Genomic DNA, 25467 nt, shown 5'->3' with positions numbered 1-25467 from the left:
CTCCCCAGATGTGTCACCATCTGTATTGGGCCGTGTCACTGAATGCCTTTCTGCCATTTCATCTTGGATGACATCTCGCCACCTCAAACTTAATATTTCCAAAACAGAATTAATAAAATTTCCACCGGCCAATAGTAGTTACCAACCTGATATCTCTATCACTGTTGATAACTCAGCAATCATCCCTACCCCACAAGCTCGCTGCCTAGGTGTCATTCTTGACTCTGAACTTTGTTCCTCACATTCAATCTGTCTCCAAATCATGTTACAAACATGTAAGAAACATATCCAAAATATGACCATATAAAAACACCAATCCATGCTCTCATTATCTCCCGCATTGATTATTGTAATAGTCTCCTGACCGGTCTTCCCAAACATAGGCTCTCACCACTACAATCCATTCTGAATGCAGCTGCGAGGCTAAATGTTCATCGTCTGCAGATCCGCTCTGTCAGTCCCTCCATTGGTTACTGGTATTCTACCGTATTCAATATAAAATACTTTTACTTACATACAAGGCTATAAACCAAACTTCACCAACATACATCTCTTCACTCATCTCAAAATATCTCCCTACCCGACCTCTCCGCTCTGCGTCTCTCATCCACACCTATTACTTGTTCTCACTCAAAATTACAGGACTTTATCCAAGCTTCACCCACTCTGTGGAATGCCCTCCCACATACAATAAGACTCACCCCTAGTCTCCAAACCTTTAAACGTTCCCTGAAAACTCACCTCTTCAGACAAGCCTATTAAATTCCAGACCCACCCACATAACCTTTAATGCTTTCCTATCTAATCACATCCTCTCTGTACAGTACACATAACATCACATAGCTTGTCTTTCTTTGCTCTCACACCCTTCCTGACCCTTGGCCAACATTGCTGGGTTATTATATCATACAACCCATTAAGAACCTAATGTAGCAATCTGGTGGACCACTATGCAATAGGTAGCATCTATCCTTGTGTATCAATGCCTATTTCTCTATAGATTGTAAGCTTGTGAGAAGGGCCTTCCTACTTCTAGGTCTGTCTGTTTTTGCCCAGTTTTCTCTATTACTGTTGTTCTAATTGTAAAGCGTAATGGAATATGCTGCGCTATATAAGAAACTGTTAATAAAAAAATGGCCCATGCACACCACACACTCCACACCTAATAGATATGCCAATGCTATAGCAGGGGGAATCCCCAATAGATATCGCTCAGACCCTCAATGCTAAATGTTTCTTTAAAAACTTTCATGGTGTATTATATTATCATCTGATATTAACTTTATATAGCTTATGTTTATTTTTGTTTGTTCCATGACTATTACTATTTTCTATAGAAAACAAGAGCAAATTTCGTCACTGATATTAGCACAAGACTGCATGACAGCATGCTCTCCTAAATGTATCCATCTTACAAAAAAAAGAATAAAAGCAACATCCATCTGTGTGACAGTTTTGGTGTCCACAGTGGAATGCAGACCAGCTGGAGCAGAGGTGACAGTTTTGAATCAAATCCCAGAAACACCATACAAGGCTAAGAAACTTTTCTCTGCGGGTTTATGCCTCACAACTGCTTTTGTCTCCTCTTGGCTGTCAGCCTAACGCATTTGAAGATGCAAGTTGTCTGGGTTGATGTTTGTGAATGTTTGTTATGCAACCTAATTAGTTTATTTATATAATTTAGCATAAGAAGTCACGGCAGAAATATTTACATTTGTTGTTTGTCTTGACATGGAACTAAGTAGTATCACTTTATGCTGGAACAATCAATGTATATTGCAAGAATTGAGGACATCTTGTGTGGTAAGAGTGACTGAGATGACGAAGCCTGGGGCAATATGCATACCTCCCAACTGTCCCGATTTTCGCGGGAAAGTCCCTTTTTTTGGGACTGTCCCGCTGTCTCACCCGCGGGCCGCAGTGAGGGGGGGGGGGGGGGAGTAGTTGGGAGGCTCCTCTCACTAACTGCTCTGCTCAGAAGAGCAGCGGTGAATAGACGCTGTGCACATGCACACAGCGTCTATTCACTGGAGGGAGAGGGGGCATGCCAGCAGCTCACAGAACGCTGGGCATGCCCCCTCAGTGATGAAAATGGGGGCATAGCTCGCGATTGCTGCACTCCCATGAAGCCATGCCCCCTTTTCAAAAATGGTCGCGGCCTAGCCGTGCAAAAGCCCTGCATCCCCTACCATAGATGTTGGGAGGTATGGATTTGTAGCCTACTACCTACAGAACCATGTGTCCATGTGGCCCACTGTGTCATATACGTTCTTTTTTTTTTATCCGTGACTACATGTGTAATCCAGTCCATATGGAACAAAGAGCCTGATTCAGGTTTGTAAGCAAAACAAAAAAAGCACACAACTGGGCAAAACCATGTTGCACTGCAGGTGGGGCTGATGTGACATGTACAGAGATTTAGATTTAGGTGTTTTCTGTGCAGGCTAAATACTGGCAGCTTTTGCATGTAGCCCACAGATGGTACCCAGCTAGATTTTAACACTGCAATTTAAATTTCAGTATGAACACACCCCACCCAAATCTAAATCTCTTTGCACGTTACATCTGCCCCACCTGCAGCACAACATGGTTTTGCCTAGTTGTGTGCTTTCTTGCTTTTGCTTACAAACCTGAATCAGGCCCAATAGCTCAGGGAGTTATTCAGGTTTGTTAGCAAACAAAAAAGCAAGCCACTGGGCAAAACCATGTTGTACTATAGGTGGGGCAGATATAACATATGCTGAGAGATTTAGATTTGGGTGGGTTATATTGTTTCTGTGTATGATAAATACTGGCTGATTTATTTTTACACTGTAATTTAGATTTCAGTTTAAACACACCCCACCCAAGTCTAACTCTCTCTGCACATGTTACATCTACCTCACCTGCAGTGCACATGGTTTGGCCCAGTTATTTACTTTGTTGGTTTTCTGAAAAACCTGAATCAGGCTCAGTTGTTCTATTTGAGTGCTGAGAGTGAATTTAAGTTAACAGAGTCTGTCAGCCGGTATGAAGTCATCTGGTTAGATCCTGGGTAGTTGGAAAACCATACTTTCAGTTTGCCACGATATGGGGGTCAATCCAATTAGCTACGACTTGGGTCCTGTGAGTCATTCTCAGAGAACTAACACTGAAAACTTAATTTGAAATCCAATTCCAAACTTGCATTGCTTTTTCATTGGGGTGCTGTGTGTGCACCCTCTGAGCAGGTAGAACATTTTTATTTTAAGGTATAAATGTCAGGACACAGTGCAGAACCTGTGGTACACACCTCCCTGTGAATGATCATATACTTGGAGGGGTTTAAATAGCATAATGTGGCCAATAAAGCATACTTGCCTATTCTCCTGGATTTGACAGGAGGCCCCTGTAAATACCATGCAAGTCTCCCAGAGCCAGCCCTCAAACACAGTGCAGACTTAAGGGTCAAGCCACCCCTATGCACAACAGTACTATGCCCCCCCCCCCCCCCCCCAACCCAATGAAGCATATCTGCAAAGCCACTCTTGTGTCTTTCCAGTCCATTACGGTCTTATCGGCTGCAACCTGGTGTCTCTCCAGATTCCTTCTGTTTCTCTAGCAGAGGCGTAACTAGGGTTGATTGTACCCAGGACACACAACAAAAACACACGGCAGTCACTGCAGTGACAAGAGATTGGCTCTAAGCGGGGAGTTAGTTGGGTAACAGAAGCATCAGCTGTTACCAGAGGGATAGTTAGGTAGTAGCAGCAATAAGGTCTATGCCAGGATCTCATCTGTGGGTGGGGAAGGTAGGTAGTTCGGTAGTAACAGCAGCAGTGTCTATGCCACGGTAACTTCTATAGTTGGGGTGGGTGCTAGTTAGGTAGTAGCAGCAGGGTCACATCTATAAGTGGGGTGGGTGCTGCCTCAACATCCGACGTTCTTGCTGCTGCTTCGCTATTAAAGAACGATCAAATGGATCTGATTCGGAGGAGGGGGCCTGCTTGGCGTGCTGCCCCCAGCAGGTGGCGTCCATAGGCACGTGATTACGTGCCTAGTGGGAAATCAGCCACCCACTTACAGAGTGATGCATATTGTCATCATGGCACCTCCCCTTCTTTATACAGTAATACCGGTAAATGAGGATGGTGCTGCTAGGAAGTTGGAAAGTATGTTATAATAGCATGCCGGTTTTCAGGTGAATTTCTTTATAAAGAAGCTCAATAATCAGTAAAGGATGTGGACAGGTATGTATTATTTAGAGCTGTTGTATTGATGACAGAGGGGTATTTGAACTTGCAAATAATAATAGAGTGTTTATTTCAACTTTTTACAATACAGTATTAAAAGACTAAATAATAATTTTACAGACATACCCAAAATTATGGCAATACATTCATTTGATAAAAGAAAACATTTGCTGGCTGTCACTTTTTCCACCATTAATAACAGGTGCAAAAATCATTTGACACCTTTTTAAAAACCTCAAATACTTTCCTTATACCACTAACAGTCTTTTATGTGGTCATGCTATCTAGGTTTTTAAGGGACAAGGATGGGTTTCCCGCTTTTTCATGCACTTCCCCCGGGTCACATTTTGTAGAAAAGTTGCACAACCTCACCACGGGTACCACAAAATGGCAATTGTAATGGGATCTTGCATTTCTCGGGTGTGCACATTAACGCAATGTACAGTATGTGAGTTTCATGAAACAAGCTCGCACCTAATTGGATTGATCCCTATGTGTCTAAGCTGCCAAAATATTTTCTCTAAATCTTTCATTTCTTATGAAAACCTAGTAATGGATGAGAGCAACTGACAATTGACCATTTGCTACCAAACTATGGAAAATGGATAAAAAAAACCTGTCGTTTATACAAATTGGTTAAATCATGGATAGGTTTTGTCCATTTCCCAGTGTTTGGTAGCAAATGGTTGATTGTCAGTTGCTCTCATCCATTACTAGGTTTTCATTCTAACCACAGATTATCTGACGGATAATTGTATAGTGTATGCCCAGCTTTAGGTATTTTAGGAAAGTGTGAATTTTTTACTACTCAGATAGAATATACTTACAGATTGAAGAGGGTGAATTCTCTGTGGTGGGTAGTTAATTGCATGGTTTTGTGCTGTGTGTCTGGAGAATTCAATTGATGGGGTCCTATATATTTGCCCTTTCCTCCCTTTTGAACCATATTTGCCAATTTGAGAGTCAAAGAACATCCCTGGTTGTTTCCTGAAAATACTCTGATTAATTCACTGCGAGTCTTTGAGAATTAAGATTATTATTATACTGTAGGTGGAGGTGAATGTAAACACTCGCAATCTAATACACCAGCAGACCATAGTTGCCTACCCTCTCTCATTCTTCAGGAGACTCCTTGAAATAATAGCAATCTCCCTGACTCCCTCAATAGACCTGCAATCTTCCTGACTGAACCTTACCCCTTCAGAATGTAAGCTCTTACGAGCAGGGTCCTCTTCCCTCATGTGCTTATCCTTTTTTCTTACTTTAATAATCTTCAACTGCACCAAATCCAGCAGTCTTCTGCCACCTGATACTTATTCCAGTGTCATCTGCTGATGTAGCTTTGTCCTATATTGTTAATAATAATAATAATAATAATATAGCTGTTACAATCCTGGAAAAAATAAATCCGATATATATACATTTAAATGGGGTCATCAGTGCAATTTCCCTGCATTAGTTATAAGGCACAATGTTCCCAATGGCTACATGCATTTTAAATAAGGTCACTTACAGTATATGGAACCTCTTGTAAAACACAATACACGAACAAGTCCTGCAAAATATCAGTGTCTTTTCTTTAACAAGTAGATCTTACTAACTTTGGGGCTCATTTATATTTGGATGTAAATTATTTTCATGACATGCCTCTCAGATGTAGCAGTACACGTCCGCACTGATAGGTGTTACTTTTACAATGTCCCTGAAACGCTTTTTCAATAGTAGGCAAGTATGCAGCAGGCTATGTTTATACACAAGTACATGCAGGATTGGCACAGGATTCTTGTGGCTAGGACCTCTTTCTGTACACATACAGGTAACAACCACCACTCTGTTCCATTCCATGGCTGTCGTTAAAACTCTGCCTACTACCCCAGTGTCTTCATACAAAGTAAGCTGGTTGTTCATACACACTGACCGACCACCACTACCATCTAAAGATATATCTGTTGTGAGGACATAGGCCAATAAATCTTTCCTCTGTACACACTGGCAGATCATCATCAAGAAATATTCCTGCAATAGAATGGGCTGGTCTTCTAAAGAGCACACAAGGAAATAGGCCTTTTTTCCTCTGTTTTCTCTCACTCCATCCATCTCCCACTGTCTCTCTCTCTCGCTTCGTCCATCTCTCTCTTGCTCCTTCTGTTTCCCAGTGCCTCGCTCCCTCAGTCTCCCACTGTCTGTCTCGATCCCTCCATATTCCACTGTCTCTCTCTTGCTCCGTCCGTCTTCCACTATCTCTCTCCTTACATCTTCTGCAATTATTCATGTTTCTGAGGAGACAGTATATAACTAATATATAACTAGCGCGTGGAGATGACTTGCCTTCACAAAACCTCTCAGGGCACACGCTGGCTAAGGCACCCACAGGTGTTGGCTTTTGCAGATCATGGCTCCAGCTAGTGGTGGCTAACTAATGTCAAGATCTCTCGATGGCTGGGTCTCCTGCTGGTGGCTCCATTAGGTCACTGCTCACGCTGGTTGGGGCTCCTGCTGGTCAGGGCTCCTGATGCTCCCAGCACTAGCAGCTGCACCCTCCCACCGGTGGTCACAAAGCAGCAGCACCTGCACAAAACACCCCCTTCTCACCCGATGATCACAGCACCAAGAAAGTAAACCCATTGTGTCACAATTAGAATAGGAAAAAAGAACATCATCAGTTTCCTTTGAGAGGTACCTAATATTTTATTACATAAGCAGGAGAAAGTCTTCGATAACAGGAGTTAGGAGGAAAAAGAAAAAAGGTTTTAAGTTAAAACTATATACCTATTTGGTGGGATATTTGTGATTGGATATTAGCCAGTTGCCAAGAGCTGCTAGGAGGACTGGTGATAGAGGGAGATTGTATGCTAGTCTGACAGGCCTTTACAAAGTGAAGTACAGAAAAATAACTAACTCAATGGGATGTAGTTAATATTCTTGTGGTCGTGATCCCGGCGGTCAGAATACTAATGCCGGGATCCCGACCGGCAAGAATGCAGACAGCTGCGCCTGGGAATATTTGCACTCGTGGGTGTCCACCACGCCCACAGAGTGGGCATAGAATCTGTGGCGAGCGCAGCGAGCCCACAAGTGGCTTTCTAGTGATTGCCCCACTGCTCGCATTATGGTGGCCGGGATCCCTGCGTTGGTGTTCCTACGGCGAAAATTCCATATCCAAACCTATATTCTGCAAGTGGCTTTCTAGCGCTCGCCCCGCTGCTCGCATTCTGGCGGCCAGGATCCGGCGTTGGTATTCTGGCAGCTGGGATTCCATACCCAACCCAACTCAATAACTATACCACCCACCTTATAGTTCCAGTATGTAAAAGATATATGGAAAATGCCCTCTGGTTAAAATAACTATTAACCACCAAGTTTATTATGAAGGTGCAGCAATACATTAATACAGGAGCTTAAGAGGGAATAAACCAATGTTACAGCACTGGAAGAATAAGTAGCTAATATTCTCATTCAAACTATCGGTTATATACATAGACCAGCATGAAAGAAGCCAGATAAATAATAATAATGTTCTTATAAAGCACGTTTCTGCCAATAGGACTCAAAGTGCTTTACATTTACATTTAAGAATACAATATACAAAATAAGGTTAACAGAAAAGAGAACCAAGCATTTGGGTTGTGTTCTTTTAGGAACTAAAGAAACAATAGTGAAATGCTTGGGGTGAACAGGTAAGTCTTGAGTCTTTAGGTGCATACACACTTGCCGAGAAAATGAATGACGTTGCTCATTTTCACCCTTCCTGAGTAACGTTCTTCACTTTATCGGCAAGTGTGTATGCCAACGAAGACAAGCGATGTGCGGTCCTGCGGATCGGTGTCGGCCGTGCATGCAGCTTAATTTGGACTGTCATCTAAGAGCTGCCTGCACGGGCCGGCCGCAGTGTGACGTCACTGAGCGATTTGGTCATCATATCGTTCAATGTGTATGCATTGCTGCTGACCGCCTTGCCCGGGAGGGGAAAACACTAGGCAACATCGCTCATCGAGCATGTCACCTAGTGTGTAATGTTTTTGCCCAGGGCGCGCATCGACATGGGTTTTTAGTTAGTGGGTACGGCTCCCAAACAAAAAAACACGGGTTATGTGACCCTGGAATCTTAACAGGGTAGCTACCAGGGTTGAACACGTGAATGACCCGGGAAATTGTGCAGTGGAAACGGTCATTACTCGTATTTTCAGACCAGAGTAACGCTCTGCGACACTGATTGGTGTTTCTGGGGCACAGGAAGATGATGTCGTCCCAGGGGAGACACGCTGGGCACATGCAGGCATCGTAGACGCTTCTAAACAAACGTAGATGCAAGTCATGCTGGGCACAGCTATTGCAGCAGCTTGCAAACAGACACTCCACTAGGCACATGCAGGTATTGCAGCATCTTGCAAACAAACAGACACTAAACAGCAGCAGAAGCTCCAGCACAGCATCATGGTTACCCATACCTGGTCATCTTGTTGAGACAGAAAAAAGTAAATTTTTATGGACATATATAGATTATGGTAAGAACTTACCGTTGATAACGGTATTTCTCCTAAGTCCACAGGATCCACAGGATAACATTGGGATATGATGAAGCGACAGCGTATTTGCACAAATCAGTCAAAGCTTTTCGGCCTCCCAGCATGCAACGGGCCCGTCCATATATCCCCACCTCCTTGCTCAGGCAAATCAGTTGTATTCCAAAGCTCAAGGCAGGAGCATTATAGATAGCCCTAATCAGGCGAGAAGAACACACATACACACCCTTCTGTACAAGGAGGAAGAGATTAGCGAGTAAAAGGATACTCAAATCAGGAGCATCAGGGTGGGATCCCTGTGGATCCTGTGGACTTAGGAGAAATACCATTATCAACGGTAAGTTCTTACCATAACGTATATTTCTCCGGCAGGGTCCACAGGTTATCCACAGGATAATAATGGGATTTACCAAAGCAATTTTGTAGTGGGGATGCTCCTGATTAGACAGGAGAATACTTCGCCCGAATTCAGCATCATGAGAGGCAAAGGTATCCATGGCATAATGTCTAATGAATGTGTTAATGGAAGACCATGTGGCTGCCATACATATCTGTTCTGCTGAAGCACCACGTTGTGCTGCCCATGATGGACCTACCTTTACGAGTAGAGTGAGCAGAGACAGTAGCCAGAACAGGGAGATCAGCTTGAGAATATGCTTCTGAAATCATCATCCGAAGCCACCTTGCCAGTGTCTGCTTATCAGCAGACCATCCTCTGTTGTGAAATCCCTAGAGAATGAAGAGAGAATCTGTCGTTCTGATGGCACTAGTACGATCCACGTAGATCCTTAAGGCACGGACCACGTTCAGCGATGCATCTCCTGCAGAAAGGCCCGGTACCTGGAAAGCCGGGACTACAATTTCTTCGTTAAGGTGGAATTTAGACACCACCTTGGAAGATACCAAGATCTAGTTCTGAGAACTGCTTTATCTGGATAAAAAAAAAAATCAGAAATGGGGAACGACATGACAATGCGCTTAAATCTGATACTCTTCTCTTTCTACTGGCCATAGCGTCAGCTAGAACTTTAGCTGTCAACCATTTAAGATCCACTTTATTAAGGGATTCAAATGGGGCAACTTGAAGGGCCTTTAGGACTAAATTTAAGTCCCAAGGCACTGTAGGAGGAACAAAAGGAGGTTGAATGAGCAGCATTCCCTGGAAAAAAGTACGCACATCATGTAAGTTGGCAATTTTCTTTTAGAACCATACAGTCAATGCTGACACTTGCACTCTCAAGGAAGCCACCTTCAAACCTTTATCCATTCCTGCCTGAAGAAATGCTAAGACCCTGGAAACTCTGAAAGACTTGGGGTCCATTTTCCGTTCACTGCACCAATGAATATAGGTTTGCCATTTCGGTGATAAATGCGAGCTGAGGAAGGTTTCCTTGCTCTGAGCATTGTTTGAATTACCTGTTGTGAGAATCCTCTTGACTTCAGGATAGAGGTTTCAAGAGCCACACCATCAAAGACAGTCGATCCAGATGTCTGTGATAACAAGGACCCTGCATTAGTAGATCTGGACGTTGAGAGAGGAGGGGCATCCATCGACAATCTCTGCAGATCTGTGTACCAATGCCTTCTGGGCCAAGCCGTAGCTATTAGTATCACGGCACCCTTTCCTTGCTTTATCTTTCTCACAACCCTGGGTAATAGGGCGATTGGAGGAAACACATAAGCCAGATGAAAGTCCCATCTCCCTAACAGGGCATCCACAAAGATCGCTCTGAAGTTCTGCCCACTTTAGTATGCGACTTACCTCCTTCATCGCTTTTCGGCTGCAAGCTCCTCCCTGATGGTTGAGGTACGCTACTGCCGTCGCATTGTCTGAGCGGATCTGAACTGGTTTTCCCCGAAGAAGGTCCTTTGCCTGAATTAGTGCCATGTATATGGCCCGAAGTTCCAATATATTTAGTGGCAGGCAATCTTCTTCCTTGGTCCATTTTCCCTGGAAACACAACCTTCCTGACACTGCTCCCCAGCCCTGGAGAATGGCATCTGTTGTCAGAATTTCCCAATCTGATCTCCAAAAGTGTCTCCCCTTGTACAGATAGGATGTCTGTAGCCACCAGGCTAATGACCTTCTTACTTCTATCGTAAGAACCATAGTCTGCGTTTTTATCATCTAATGCAACCCATTCCATTTGACAAGAATCAGATGCTGCAGAGGCCCCAAGTGGAACTCTGCATACTCTACCATGTCGAACATTGACACCATCAATCCTATCACACGCATTGCTGCGTGAATGGATACCTTTTGACTGTGTAGCAAGTCCTGAATCCTTGACTAAACCTTGGATATCTTGTTCAGAGGTAAGATTACTCTCTGCAGACTTGAATCCAGTACATCCCCCAAGTGAGTCATCCGCTGTGACGGAACCAGAGACGATTGTGCTCAATTTATGAGCCAGCCGTGCCTTTGCAGACAAGTTATTGTCTGCTGCAGATGACATAGGAGCAATTCCTGCGACTGTTCCAGGATTAAAACATCGTCGAGGTATGGAAAAATTCTTATCCCCTGCTGGCGGAGATAAGCTGCCATTACCACCACAATCTTGGTAAATACTCTAGGGGCTGTGGCTAACCCAAAAGGTAGGGCCTGGAACTGAAAATGCTTTTGAAGAATAGCGAACCTGAGAAAGCACTGATGGGACAGTGCTATAAGAACATGTAGGTAAGCATCATTTATATCCAGGGATACCATATAATCCCCTGGCTCCATGGCCAAAATTATGGAATGTAAAGTTTCCATATGAAACCAAGGTACCCAAATGTACTTGTTCAGCACTTTGAGACTGAGAATGGGCTGAAATTACCCATTTGGTTTCTGAACTAGAAACAGGTTGGAGTAAAAACCCTGTCCTTGTTGCGCAGGAGGAACTGGAATGCCTACTCCTGACTGAAGCAACTTCTGAACTGCCTCTTGCAAAGCCCTGGCCTTCGTCTCTACCCGAGAAGGGCTGGTACAAAAAACCTCAGAGGAGGGTGCTTCTTGAGGGTAAAAGCATAACCTAGAGATACCGCTTACTGCACCCAGGCATCTGTTGTAGACTGCTGCCAGAAGTCGCCCCCCACACTGGGATCTCCCAGATGGAGGCCCGCACCATTAGGCTGATGGCTTATTATCTGTTTTACCACCCGGTCCTCTGGTAGCCCAATGCTTTTTCGTCTTACCAGACTTGTTGTATTGGGACTGCCTGACATCACTTTTTCCTTTAGCTCTTCCTTGAGACCAAAAGGGCCGAAAAGCCGGAACTTTAGGTTGGAAATTGTATGTGGAAGGAAACTTTACCTTCTTGGAGTCTGCTTCTGACTCCAAAATATCCGTAAATTCTTTGCCAAAATGAATATCTCCAGAAAAAGGCAAATATTCCAAAACCTTCTTAGATTCTAAATCACCTTTCCACATACGTAGCCAAACTGCTCTGCGAGCAGCAATAGTTGAAGTGGATGCCCTGGAGGCAATAGTACCCATATCCAATGCTGCTTCTTCCAAGAACATTGCAGCCTGTTTTATATGTGCTATATGGGATTTTTGCTCGCTAGATGCTATTGAAAATTGCCCCTCCAATGCATCAGCCCAGGCAGCCACTGCCTTTGCCATCCAAGCTGAAGTCATGGCTGGCCTTATGACTGGCCCAGACAGGGGAAAAAATGTGACATCATTTAATGATGTTGATGGCAAAGGTAATGTAGATTTTCGCACTAATTGAATCACATGCGTATCTACTTTAGGAGCCACCTCCCTTTTTAAACAATCCCCAGCTAGAAGAAGATAATTGGAATTCCATTTCTTAGGAATTCTAAATTTTATTTATTACCAGTTATTTATATAGCACACACATACTCCGCAGCGCTTTACAGTGAAAAACTGTCCATTCACATCAGTCCCTGCCCCAGTGGAGCATACAATCTATATTCTATACCACATGTACACGCACACACATTCATGCTAAGGTTAATTTTGTTGGAAGCCAATTAACCTACGAGTATATTTTTTGGATTGTGGACAGGAAACCGGAGTAGCCGGAGGAAACCCACGTAAGTACGGGGAGAATATACAAACTCTACACAGTTAGGGCCATGGTGGGAATTGAACCCATGACCTCAGTGCTGTGAGGCAGTAATGCTAACCATTACACCATCCGTACTGCCCTTCGGCGTAGCCCAAGCCTCTTCCATGATTTTCGTCAGCTGATCTGACCCTGGAAACTCAGTCTTAACTGTTTTGGGACGTTTCAACACAGATACCTTGGTTTTTAACACAGGCTCTGCTGAATCCTCCAAGGAAAGAATGGCTTTCATTGCTTTAATTAACTCAGCTATATCCACTGAGCTGAGACCTTCCTCCTCCTCTTCGTATGCCGAAGCAGAGTTTATTGAGCTTTCATCCTCAGTTGAATCCTCATCTTAAACATGTGTAGCCTGTGAGGATGAAGATTTACTTACCACTGGCTTTTCAGCCTGTTTCCTTTGAGAGGCTGCTGCTGGAAGTGATAAACCGCAGGTGGGAAGCTACATGTAAGGGTTAATCGTGTAACCTATCCCTGGTACAGCGCGTTGGAGGAATTATCCGTTCAGCTGTACTGGATAATGTCTGTGCAAACATAGCCCAAGGTGGATCAACCTGCACCTGAGTCTGTCTTGTAGTTTTCAAGAGACCCTGGTGAAAACTAAAACAATTTGCACACAAACCATCCTGAAACAGATCCTGAGAGGTTAACACAGCTTTGCAAGACAAACATGATATGAGTGTTGGTGTTGCTGTTAGTGTATCTTCCTCACCTTTGCCGCTCTCAGACATGATAAATAATCAACACTTCCACAGTGTACTACACAATTTGTAACTGTAATCACTTTAATCTTTTTAAAATTACCTACAGTCCGACCATACCCATGCACCAGCTTTGAGGATCGGAATAGGAAAAAACTGACAGAACATATAGTAAAGTCAGCAATCATACTAGCAGTCAGTCACATATTATACATTAGTATAATAAGCAATATGAGCACATCAACTACAACTACATTTCAAGTATGTAGGAGAACATATTACTGCATCATGTTTAAACAGATCTACCATATTCAGACGCATAGCGAAAGAAACAACAGTAATAGTATACAGACTCATATGCAATAGGCACTTATCTAACTATTCTTACTAAAAAAGGTTGATAGAGACTTAGTGCTGTATTACCCATACTCAGTAGAGTGGGATACAGAGAGACTCGCCTCGCTTCCAGGACTGATCAATACGTTAGCGAATGCTGAGTGGATCCAGACGCTACTAGTGTACACTGCCGCTCCATGAACCTATAGTGAACACAGACTCACCCGTCACACAGCCGCCTATGCTGTGACTGGGTCCCCTTCGTGTAGTATCTGAGACGGAAGCGGGAAACAGTTCATGGTGGGAGACTCTGAGGAAACTGATCATGAACTGGGGGGAGGGTGACCAGGAGAGCATCTGACTCCCCACTGCTGACATCAACCCTAGGAATTGCGGCCTCATACTATTCCTGGAGCCTCTGATCCCTAAGGCCTAGCACTGGTACACCCAAGGTGGCAGCCGCGTCAGCAACTGTTTGGTGGTCTCCTCCCATAACAGTGCGGCTGTGTCTGTATTCCCCTTCTAAGCGGAACCGATGCCTTACCTTCTCCCCGTGGTCTGCCACAGCCTGGTAACGTCTGCTGGACCTGCTAGTATATCTGACACAGACGCCCGCCAAAACAGCACTGTACTTGTGGGTAAGCATTGTCGTGACCCAGCGGAGAGTTGTTGGAGCGACTCTTTCTAAGGTACGTATAAGACGTTTTTAGAAAGATCACTCAAGAAAAAAAAATAGTAAGACTTTAAAATAAAATAAAAAAGCTTAGGGCTGCTAAAAACCAGCAGCCCTCTGACCATGGTCCGACTCCTGTCACACCAAACAAAAAACTGATTTGCCTAAGCCAGGAGGTGGGGATATATGGACGGGCCTGTTGCATGATGAGAGGCCGAACAGTGCAAATCTGCTGTCACTTCGTCATATCCCAATGTTATCCTGTGGATAACCTGTGGACCCTGCCAGGGCAAAGTAGGCTTTTACAGAGCTTACCCGGGTTCAGTGGAGACAAATCCGACCCGTGGAAATGGCGTCTGAAGCCGGGTCCGACACGGGTTGTAGCCGTGTTAAAAATCTTGGGTTGGACCCAGTATTTAGGTGGAAAAGGGGTATTACAGGCAGCCAGTGAAGGGAGTACAGGTTTCGGCATCTTATTGGCTATCCACAACACGTGACATCCGTGAGCCAATAAGATGCCATTTTGAGAACCGAGTAAAACCGAGTAAAACCGAATCCGCTCATCACTAAGTACATAGTCTCAGAGAGTTGTTAATAAATACAGACGAAGAGATCTTCCTTGTAGTTTCCTTTACTGTATGTTACCTTATTTTGAGACAATGTATAAATGACATCGAATTTATAGCGAACGATAGGGTCAATAAAGAAATGTGCAGCTTTGTATGCCTAAAATCCAGTACAATTGCATAAAATAGGGCATAGAATCAAGATTGCTTCATTATTCTAAACTTTATCATTTTCTGTCAGGTACTGTAATTACCTTTTGTATTTAAATAAAGCATTTTTCTAGGTCACCTGTTTCGCTATACTGATGCTGCATTCACACCGCAAATGCCGGGTCCTACCCGGTAAGACAAACGTGTACTTACCGGGTGGGATCCGGCATTTGCGCTCCGTTGCAGGCTTCCCGACCCGGCAATATACCGGGTCGGTTGCCATGACAACGGAGGCCGCAGCAGCAGCAGGGGCGGGGGTGGAGGCGGCGTCGGGAGATGAGCTCATCTCCAGCGCCGCCTCTCCCTATCTTGTGAATGGGAACCGTGTCGCATCGACACGGCTCCCATTCACACCGCACCTGACCCGGTAATCAACCCGGGTAAAACCCTTCTTTTTTACCGGGTTGATTTACCGGGTCAGGCGACCCGCTAAATCGCCCAGTGTGCTTTCACATCGCACGCTGACCCGGTTCGATACGGCAATATGCCGTGTCGGTACCGGGTTATTTGTGCGATGTGAAAGGGGTATGAGATGGCATTAGTTATAGGAGGACACCAGTAATACTTGTACCGTGATGTCTATGATTAACAGGCTTCCGCATGCACTGCAGGAGTCCCCCGATCATAGGGACCGATTCACACCTGATTGCTGCTGTGCATTTTTACACAGTGGGCAATTATCGATTGACTTTGCATGCATATGCACCGCAATGCGCATGTGTGTGGAAAAACAGCTACAAGTTGGTGCGAAAATTTAGATCACAAGCTGATTGACAAGAAGAGGCCTTTTGTGTGTGGTAACTGACCGTTTTCTGGGAGTGGCAGGGAAAACGCAGGCGTGCCCAAGCGTTTTCTGGGAAGGTGTAAGACGTCAGCTCCAGACTCGATTAGCCTGTTCTCTTTGCACTGTAGGAGAAAGTCCTGGGCTGTTCACAGACTGCACACACTAGAAAAACCATTCAAAGGTGAGTTGCAAATGGATTTGCAGCTGTCCTCTGACTGAGAGACTTTTTGCACACATGACATGTGACAGAGTCGCCTGGAACCTGGCAGCACCGAGGGGCTACTGTATTAATTGTGACAGATTTTTTTTTTACTGCAGCAGCATGACAGGGCATAAGCAGACCATTGTAATGGTATTCAGACCTATTAGGTCAAGATTTGTGCCTACTCTAAACTGTTTTTATTATGCTTGATCATAGCTGAAATACTACCACCATTAACTACTACGCAATGAATGTATTGAATTGCAACATCTCCTACACTGAAAGCATCAGCTGTCTATAATTCAGCACATTAACCACATGTCAGTAAATTTGCAGAAAATCTTAAAGATGCTAAATTACTAGCAGTAAGGAAAAACTTTAGGAAAAAAAGAATGGTCATTCAGAAGAATAATACCAATATTGTGTAGGGCACCTTCCTTTCACACCACCCAATATGGCCATTACTCTGAGCTGTGGACACACACTCATATACCATGTGTATACATGCTAGCTGTCTATAACTTCTCATATTTGCAGCACAGATGATCTACAAGAGGGGCAACCCTGTGCAGCAGCGATAACTGAGCAACACAGTCTAGCTGCACACAGTAAATTCAGTTCAACTGAGCAATTTATTTAATTGTCACGAGAGCAATGTTAAATATTGCATTTTCTCACCTTGGTAATCTGTTTTAATTAGCTAAAGTTATATGCAAAAAGAACACTAAAGCATTTTAATGTGAGCAGTAAACTCCAGTAATACAAGTTTTATAGCAGTACCAGAATGTGTCTCGAAATTACTCATCCAACTTTATGTCTTAGATCCTCACTAAATTTCACATAGTTAAAAATTAAAAATATCTCCATATATTGTCCACTTCATTACATAACGGGAAGAAAGTGTGCACTTAGCCAATGGCCCCAACTGCAGCCACTCTGTCTCTTTGAATATGATTCAATGACAAATAATGTACAATGTAAATTGTGGTGAATGTAAAGTTCGACTTACAGCTGTCCTGAAGAGACATAGACAATCAGTGTTCAATGTTGGCATGAAATGGTCACAGCAGTTTTATTACTATAACTAAAGGTAGTTAAAACACAAATGGGAAAAAAGAAGCGTTAATATCCAATGCACATACTATCTATGTAATAGGCTATGGCAGGTCCTGCGATCATCATGTCCAGTGCCGTAGCAGAGCATCTGTGTGCCCTGGTCTGGAACCTCCCTCCCCTGGTGCATGACATCACACAACAAGCGGCAGGGGGGAGCTGCGGATGGAAATGCAAATAGAGAGAGAAAATTACCCTAAGGTAATCAGCTCCTGGCGCTTGATCGGGAGGCTCTACACATCATCTATACAAAGAACAGGGGTTGGTCAGGCCGCAAAAAGATACACAAGCAATAAATTATGTGGCGCTTATCAGTCACATTTGAGAAGAGCAGATCATTGCAATTCACATGTTTAATAGCATTACATAATGCATAAAATACATAAACAAATTAGAACAAAACAATGATTAAAATACTAAAAATGTATTTTAAAATTCCATGTAAGAATTACTGCATGTGATATTACTCCCAATTTATGAGGGTCATAGTTTTGTTCTAATTTATTGCTTGTGGAGCTGCGGATGACCATGATCCTTGCTGGCATGTATTTTTATACTCGCCTACAGAACACTGAAGAAGGAAAGAGCCAATTAGCCAATAGAAAGTAGTATGCAGTGATATTCTCATATGATTATCACTATTCAGAGTTTCAGATAACTAGAAATCAACATTGGTCCCCGCTGACCCTCGTACCTCTAGCACCAAGTTTTATGTATAGGAAAGCACTAAACTTAAAGAACAAATTCACATTAGTCAAGGAAAATACAAATAAATGTATGACTGCAGTGTCGGACTGTGGCATGAAGGGCCCACCGGGAGAATATAGTGGTAGGGGCCATGCTTAGGGGTGTGGCCAGTCACCACAGAGGCTTGGCTAGCACTTAGAGTGTATAATTTGGCCCCTTTATAAAGAAATATAGTAAATACTGCCAGTGCATGCATGATAATGCAGCAGATTAATAACAGCAATGCACTGTAGTGAATACACCATAGTCCTGTGCAGTTAGGCATCGTCTCAACAGAACAAATGCCAGAAAGGCCCCAGGTTCAGACTGTATTCCGAGTAGAGTTTTACATGCATGTGCTGATCAACTTGCAGGTATTTTTACTAAGATGTTTAATTTTTCTTTGAGCCAATGGATTGTTCCGCGATGTTTTAAAACTTCAATAATTGTTCTTGTCCCTAAGTCTGCTGTAGTCACTGGTCCAAATGATTATCATCTAATTGCCTTTGGTTATGAAGTGCTTTGAAAGAGTTGTTTTAAGTCACCTAAAGGGTGGTATACCGGAGGCCTTAGAAACGCCGTTCACCTTAACTGAATTAGAAGAGGTGATTAAGACCTCTCCAAATGGTAAAATCCCAGGATCTGATGGTTACTCGATTGTGTATTCTAAGATGTTTGGTGATGCTCTGACACCTCTCATGCCTAGGGCATTTAACAAGGTCTCAGATCATTCCCCTTTCTCCCCTTGCTCACATCTCTGTTTTACATAAAGAAGGTAAGGACCCTGCCCAGTGTTCTAGTTATAGAACCATCTCCCTATTGAATGTCGATGTGAAGCTTTTTGCCAAATTGATGACCAATTGATTGAAATTGCTTCTACCCACTTTTATCCACTCGGACCAGGTGAGATTTGTTCCTGCCCGTGAAGCGAGGGGCAACACCACTAAGGTTCTAGATTTAATTCATGTGGCCCGACCATGCCACTCTCCACGGATGCAGAGAAGGCATTTGATAGGTTAAATTGGGATATTTTGATGGGTGTGCTTGAGCACTTGGGCCTAGGTCCAGTGGGGTTTCAAAGGATTCAAGCCCTTTACTCTAAACCCTCGGCACATGTCCGAATCAATGGTTACCTTTCAGACACGGTTGTGATCTCCAGTGGCACTCGTCATGGTTGTCCTTTTTCTCCATTGGTATTTGTTCTATGCATGGTTGTCCTTTGTCTCCATTGGTATTTGTTCTGTTGCAAAGGCTCTATTCAGACCTCCTTGCCTGGGGTTCTGAAAGAATTTCCTGGGCTGGGTGGATGGGTGTGATTAAAATGAACATCCTACCTAGGGTTCTGTATCTTCTGCAACCCTGCCCATAGTGATTCCACGGGCCTGGTTCATCGCCCTTCTTCGCAAGATTAAGGATTTCATTTAGGCAGGATGTCAGTCCCTGGTCAAGCATGAGATTTTGTATAGGTGAAAGCATGCGGTGGCCTTCAATTGCCTCACTTCCTTTCCTACTATCATGCTGTGCTCCTTACAAGAATTATGGAATGGGGACGTTTGTCTGACAGAAAGCAATGGGATGATATTGAAGCAGCCTCTCTTCCGACTTTACACCCAGACTTGCCCTAGCTCTGTTATCACTATTGGGACCTGCCATTTCCCACTGGCGTCATTTATGTACTCAACCGCTCCTCTCCCCTACTCCTTCACCTTTTACCCCGCTGTTTGTATACCCTGCTTTTCCTCCGAGACTTCTATCGAATTCATTTCAGCTGTGGTTCTTATGGAATATATTTAGGGTGAACCAATTGATGGCTCCATCAGGTATATTGAGTTTCCCTCCTATCCAGGCTACATAGGACTTGCCCAATAATGAGATTTGGAAATACCTTCAAATTAAACATTTCTTAAAGGGTCTGCACTCCTCTGTAGACTCTAGCCGTGAGCCTACTCCATTTGAAAATACATGCCTCTCTCACTCCTAGCCATTACACCCTCTCTTCTTTATCTATAAGCTATTGATTGATCACGTTTTCACTTCTAAGTCAAAATTTATGCATGACTGGGAATCTGATCTTCATGGTTTGCTAGGGGAAGATGACTGGCCAGAAATTCTGTAGAATACATTTTCTAGTACACAATGTGTTGGTGATAGAAACTCGTTCTAAAATTCTCACTCGCTGGTATCGCTGCCCTAACCTGCTAGCTCAAATGTACCTAACACCTGCTGGAGATGCTTGGCGGCTTTTGGCTCTCCCTTGTACATATGGTGGGACTGTCTCCTCCAACCCTTTTGGCGTAAGGTGATAGCGACGGCCAGTTTCATCACCCTGGAAGATTTGTCCTTGTGACCCAGTTTTTGGTTGCTTAACCTCCTACGTAGACCTCAGTTATTATATAAAAATACGCTGCACAGACATATTCTTAGTCCCTCAAAGGCAGTCATCCCAGCTCACTGGAGATCAGCTTCGGACACTATCATGACTGAGTGGTGTGCTCAAATAGAGCACTAGATGACTATGGATGATCTGATTTCCTCTTTATCCCCAAATAGTCAGTCCTTTACTGTGACTTGGTACCCCTGGTTGTTATACAAGGAATCTGACCATTATAAAAGTCTTTACGTGGTTGTGCGGGTGATGGGTAGTTGGGAGTACTGAACTGGTAGGACTGCTAATGTCTATTAATATTTAGGTTTCCCTTTCCTTGTTTGACAGTAGGTTTATCCCCTATTGTTACAATTAGTCTACTTTCCATTGCCCTGGCTGTGAGGCTTCTTTCTTTCTCTCTTTCCTTCCTCATCTTGTTATTTCCCCCTTTTTCTCTAACTTCTCACCTTTTTCCCTCTTCCCTTCCTGTTTGATACTCTATACGCGCCGAGATTTGTAACAGTGTTTGATTTTCTGCTAATATAATGCACAGAAAGGAATTTAAGGTTCCCAACATGCTAGAACAATTTCTCTTAGCTACGACTCTTGCACAGGCTGTTCCATTGAGGTGCCGTTAATTCATTTTTTACCGCTGTGCTCTCGGTTTTATTTTGTGACATGTACACTGTATTTTGCATTACAGCTTAACAATCAATAAAACATAACTTGCAAAAAAAAGGTGGTATTCCATTGGGTTTTGTTCCTAATCAGTTTGCTTATAGGCCAAACAGATCAACTGAAGATGCAACTCTTATGGTTCTTCTAAGGTTCTCTGTCATTTGGAGAATAAAGACTTATGTTAGACTATTGTTTCTGGACTATAGCTCCGCTTTTAATATGGTTGTGAAAGCAGTGCGAATTAAACTTTTAGAGAATGGTTATGTGTCCACGTGTAACTGGCTGTTGGATTTTGTCAGATCGACTGTAGTCAGTTAGATTAGGTTCTGTTCTATCTCCAGAATTAAGGGCTCTACACACTTGCCGATTACACTGAGCGATATGAATGATCTTGTTCATTAATGAACGAGATATCGTTCATATCACTCAGTGTGTAGGCACCAACGCGGCCTCGCGCTCGTTCATCATTGGTGTCGACTCGTTTATACATGCAAGCCAATATGGACAATCTCGTTCATATTAGCATGCAGGGCTATGGGGCCAGGTGACGCCGGGGAGTGAAAAAATGTCACTTCCCCCCGTCACACCCCCCCCACCGGGTTGTCTGTCGGGCATCTCAGGCCGTTTGTAGGGCCCTTTAGTATTAAATGTAGGAGTTCCCCAAGATTGTGTTTTAAGCTCATTTTTATATTCTTTATACACTTCCTATTGTAAGTCATATTCGGAATCAAATTTTATAATAAAATTTGCAGATAATACATTGGTGGGTCTTGTTACTAAGGGGAAGAAGACAGTTACAGGGAAGAAGTGAGAAGACTTGATGAGTGGGGAAAATAAAATAACCTGCTGTAAATAGCAACAAAAAAACCCCCAAAACCGAAGGAGGTGATGTTAGACTTTAGGAAGTCAAAGAGTTCCACCATACAGCCGTTGTTCTTAAATGGTGAGGAGGTGAATAGGGTTAGTGGGGTTAAGTTCCTAGGAATTAATTTCACAGATGACTTATCGCGGTCTTTGCATATCACGTCAGTGGTTGGAAAGGTTCAGCAATGCCTTTTCTTTTTGCGAAGACTTTGAGTAGCAGGTCTGCAGAAACCTACTCTTGTTAATTTTTACCACTGTGTGATTGAGAGTCTATTGACCCATGCAATCACCATGTGGTATGGTAATGCCAAATGTGCTGATTATCTTGCTTTGGATAGTAATTAAATCTGCTGACAGGATCATTGGCCAATCCTTGCCTAGGTTGGCTGATGTATTCACTGTGAGGAGTTTGTCTAAAGCTAATAAGATGATTGCGGATACCAGTCATCCGTGTAATTTTATTTTTCTCTTTTGCCATCTGGGAAACGTTATAGGTGTCTAGGATGTCGAACAAGCAGATTAAGGAACAGCTTTTTCCCTTCTGTAATTGTGAGGTTGAATTCTTAACACTGCTGATTATCTATTAGCGTATTTTATTGAGGTATGAGGTGTATTGCTTTGTAATTTTGCTATACATGTCTAATGTTGTAGTGACCATAAACTATTTGTATTGTATTATGTAACTTAAGTATAATTCAAGTGCAGTCTAAAACCTGATCCCTAGAGGAGAGGGTGGGACATCAGACAGTGGGGCCCACTGGAATTTCCCTTTCTACCCCTATGGGTCAGTCTGACCCTGTATTATCATTGGCACGGTACCCACTAGACTTAATAGAATCTATAGATCTACTTCTCTCCTTTGTTGGGGGGTGGTCACCTTAAAAATTAAACTACGATTAAAATGTAATTAATTTATTGTTAAGCTCCATTGGGTGCCTTATTATCAATTAAGCTGATGTTAGATCAGTTTACTATCAGGAAGCGCTTCTGCAAATTAAGATAATCTGTTTTTTAACATTTAGAAAGCACTAATGGTATATTTTACACATATGCATTGTTGTTATTCTTTAATAATTATGTTTTAACACAGGCATGATTAAGTATTGTAATGATGGGGATAGTGGCTTGAAAATCACTTATGACAGAACGCTATGTATAGACTGCCAGATCATTGATACACCATGTTCCTGGCAAGTCAGAGAGACTCCCTGTAAAACACAAAGAAGAGTTCACATTTTGACAAGGAAGCGTTTAAATGGTCATAACAGGGCCACAGGGACATCTCATTTAAAAAAAAATATGTAATCGATCCTACCACTGGAATTTCTGGCTTTACTGTACAATGTTGTTCTTTTTACAGATTGTGACCGCACATCTTTCAGTTCCATTTAGATTTAAAATAAATACTGCACCATGAATTGTGTTTACTTCTTAATGTTTTTAATTATACTGAAACCTTTAATGTAATGGTACCTTTAATGTAATGCGAGTGTACCTGTCCAAAATAGGGGAGAATCCGATTAAATTAGTTGGGTTTACCCCATGATTTAAGCTACAACCATGGACTCCTTTGCAGTTTTAGGAGTTGAGAAAGGGCCGTTATAAATTGACTCACTGGGAACCCAGTGATTTTGCATTATACGCGGAACCAATGGGTTAGCGTGTGTTAACTCAGGGTTTACCATGGGGGCTGAGGGGGTGGGGGTAGGCAGTTTTATTGAGTAGCTCCTGGCATGAAAACCAGAGCTAATAACTATGTGGAAAACCCCACAGCTAATTGGATTCCCTGCATAGTCTGATATGCTAATGATAATGTCAATAAAGATGTACATTTATTGTAGCAGATGTGTAGTAGATAACCAGAAAAATATCTATTGGTAGTGACCAGGAAAAGGCACATACAGTGGAACCCTGTAGAATTTTCTGCGTTTCTGCATAAATTCACCTTAAAAGCGATAACCAAGTAGCAGCGGTGAAGCCAGTGTAAGCCAACTTATTGGGGGATTTTGCTCTACGTGCCCGAAGCAGAATCCCCTATACGCAGCCCCAGGAGACGCATTTTCTGCCAATAACAAATGGGATCGGGAGCTTATTTTGGATCCCATGTGTTATCGCCCGATAACGGTGATTTAACCCTAGGTAAAAACAAGCTGTAATTGGATAGCCCGATAGTATTATCTGGCTAAAAAGCCTGTTGTTACTGTGCTGTAAATCACCACATTTAATAGGCTACCGCCCTAAATGTCTTCAGAGTTTCCTATAAGTCAAAAAATAGATACAAGAACCCAATAAATGAAAAGTCAGACTAAAAAATAAGATTTTACTTACCGGTAAATCTATTTCTCGTAGTCCGTAGTGGATGCTGGGGACTCCGTAAGGACCATGGGGAATAGACAGGCTCCGCAGGAGACAGGGCACTTTAAGAAAGAATTAGGACTACTGGTGTGCACTGGCTCTTCCCTCTATGTCCCTCCTCCAGACCTCAGTTAAGGAAACTGTGCCCGGAAATGATTTTGGAATCCAGGGTAAGGGTGTGTACACACGGTGAGATAAATCTGTAAGATTTTGACTATATAGTCAAAATCTTATGAAAAGTTAGTGCATATCTCATGGTGCTAGGCAGCTTGCAATACAGATTCGATCCCGATGCACGCTCCCGTGGGGTCGGTATCGTAAGGCTAGATAGACTGTGCAGGCAAGTCAATCTTGACTATCTAGTGTACTATCTAGTATAAAGTATAGTCAAAATTGGCACTTAGTAAAAATCGTACATAGACAAAATCTCAAGCACAGATAGTCAAAATCTGTCCTATCGGTGCTATCTGGGCTCTGGGGGAGTTCAAGGGAAATTGCATAATCAAAATCGAACATAGTAGGGATCTCACCGTGTGTACACACCCTAAGACTCATACCAGCCACACCAATCACACCGTATAACTCGTGATAAACTTACCCAGTTAACAGTATGAACAACAACAGAGCATCAGACAAACCTGATGCAACCATAACATAACCCTTATTTAAGCAATAACTATATACAAGTATTGCAGAAGAAGTCCGCACTTGGGACGGGCGCCCAGCATCCACTACGGACTACGAGAAATAGATTTACCGGTAAGTAAAATCTTATTTTCTCTAACGTCCTAGTGGATGCTGGGGACTCCGTAAGGACCATGGGGATTATACCAAAGCACCCAAACGGGCGGGAGAGTGCGGATGACTCTGCAGCACCGAATGAGCAAACTCAAGGTCCTCCTCAGCCAGGGTATCAAACTTGTAGAACTTTGCAAAGGTGTTTGAACCCGACCAAGTAGCTGCTCGGCAAAGCTGTAATGCCGAGACCCCTCGAGCAGGCGCCCAAGAAGAGCCCACCTTCCTTGTGGAATGGGCTTTTACTGATTTTGGATGCGGCAATCCAGCCGCAGAATGAGCCTGCTGA

The sequence above is a fragment of the Pseudophryne corroboree genome, chromosome 1 (genome assembly GCF_028390025.1).
Source record: "Pseudophryne corroboree isolate aPseCor3 chromosome 1, aPseCor3.hap2, whole genome shotgun sequence".
Taxonomy (NCBI): Eukaryota; Metazoa; Chordata; class Amphibia; order Anura; family Myobatrachidae; genus Pseudophryne; species Pseudophryne corroboree.
Note: the sequence above shows the minus strand (reverse complement) of the source record.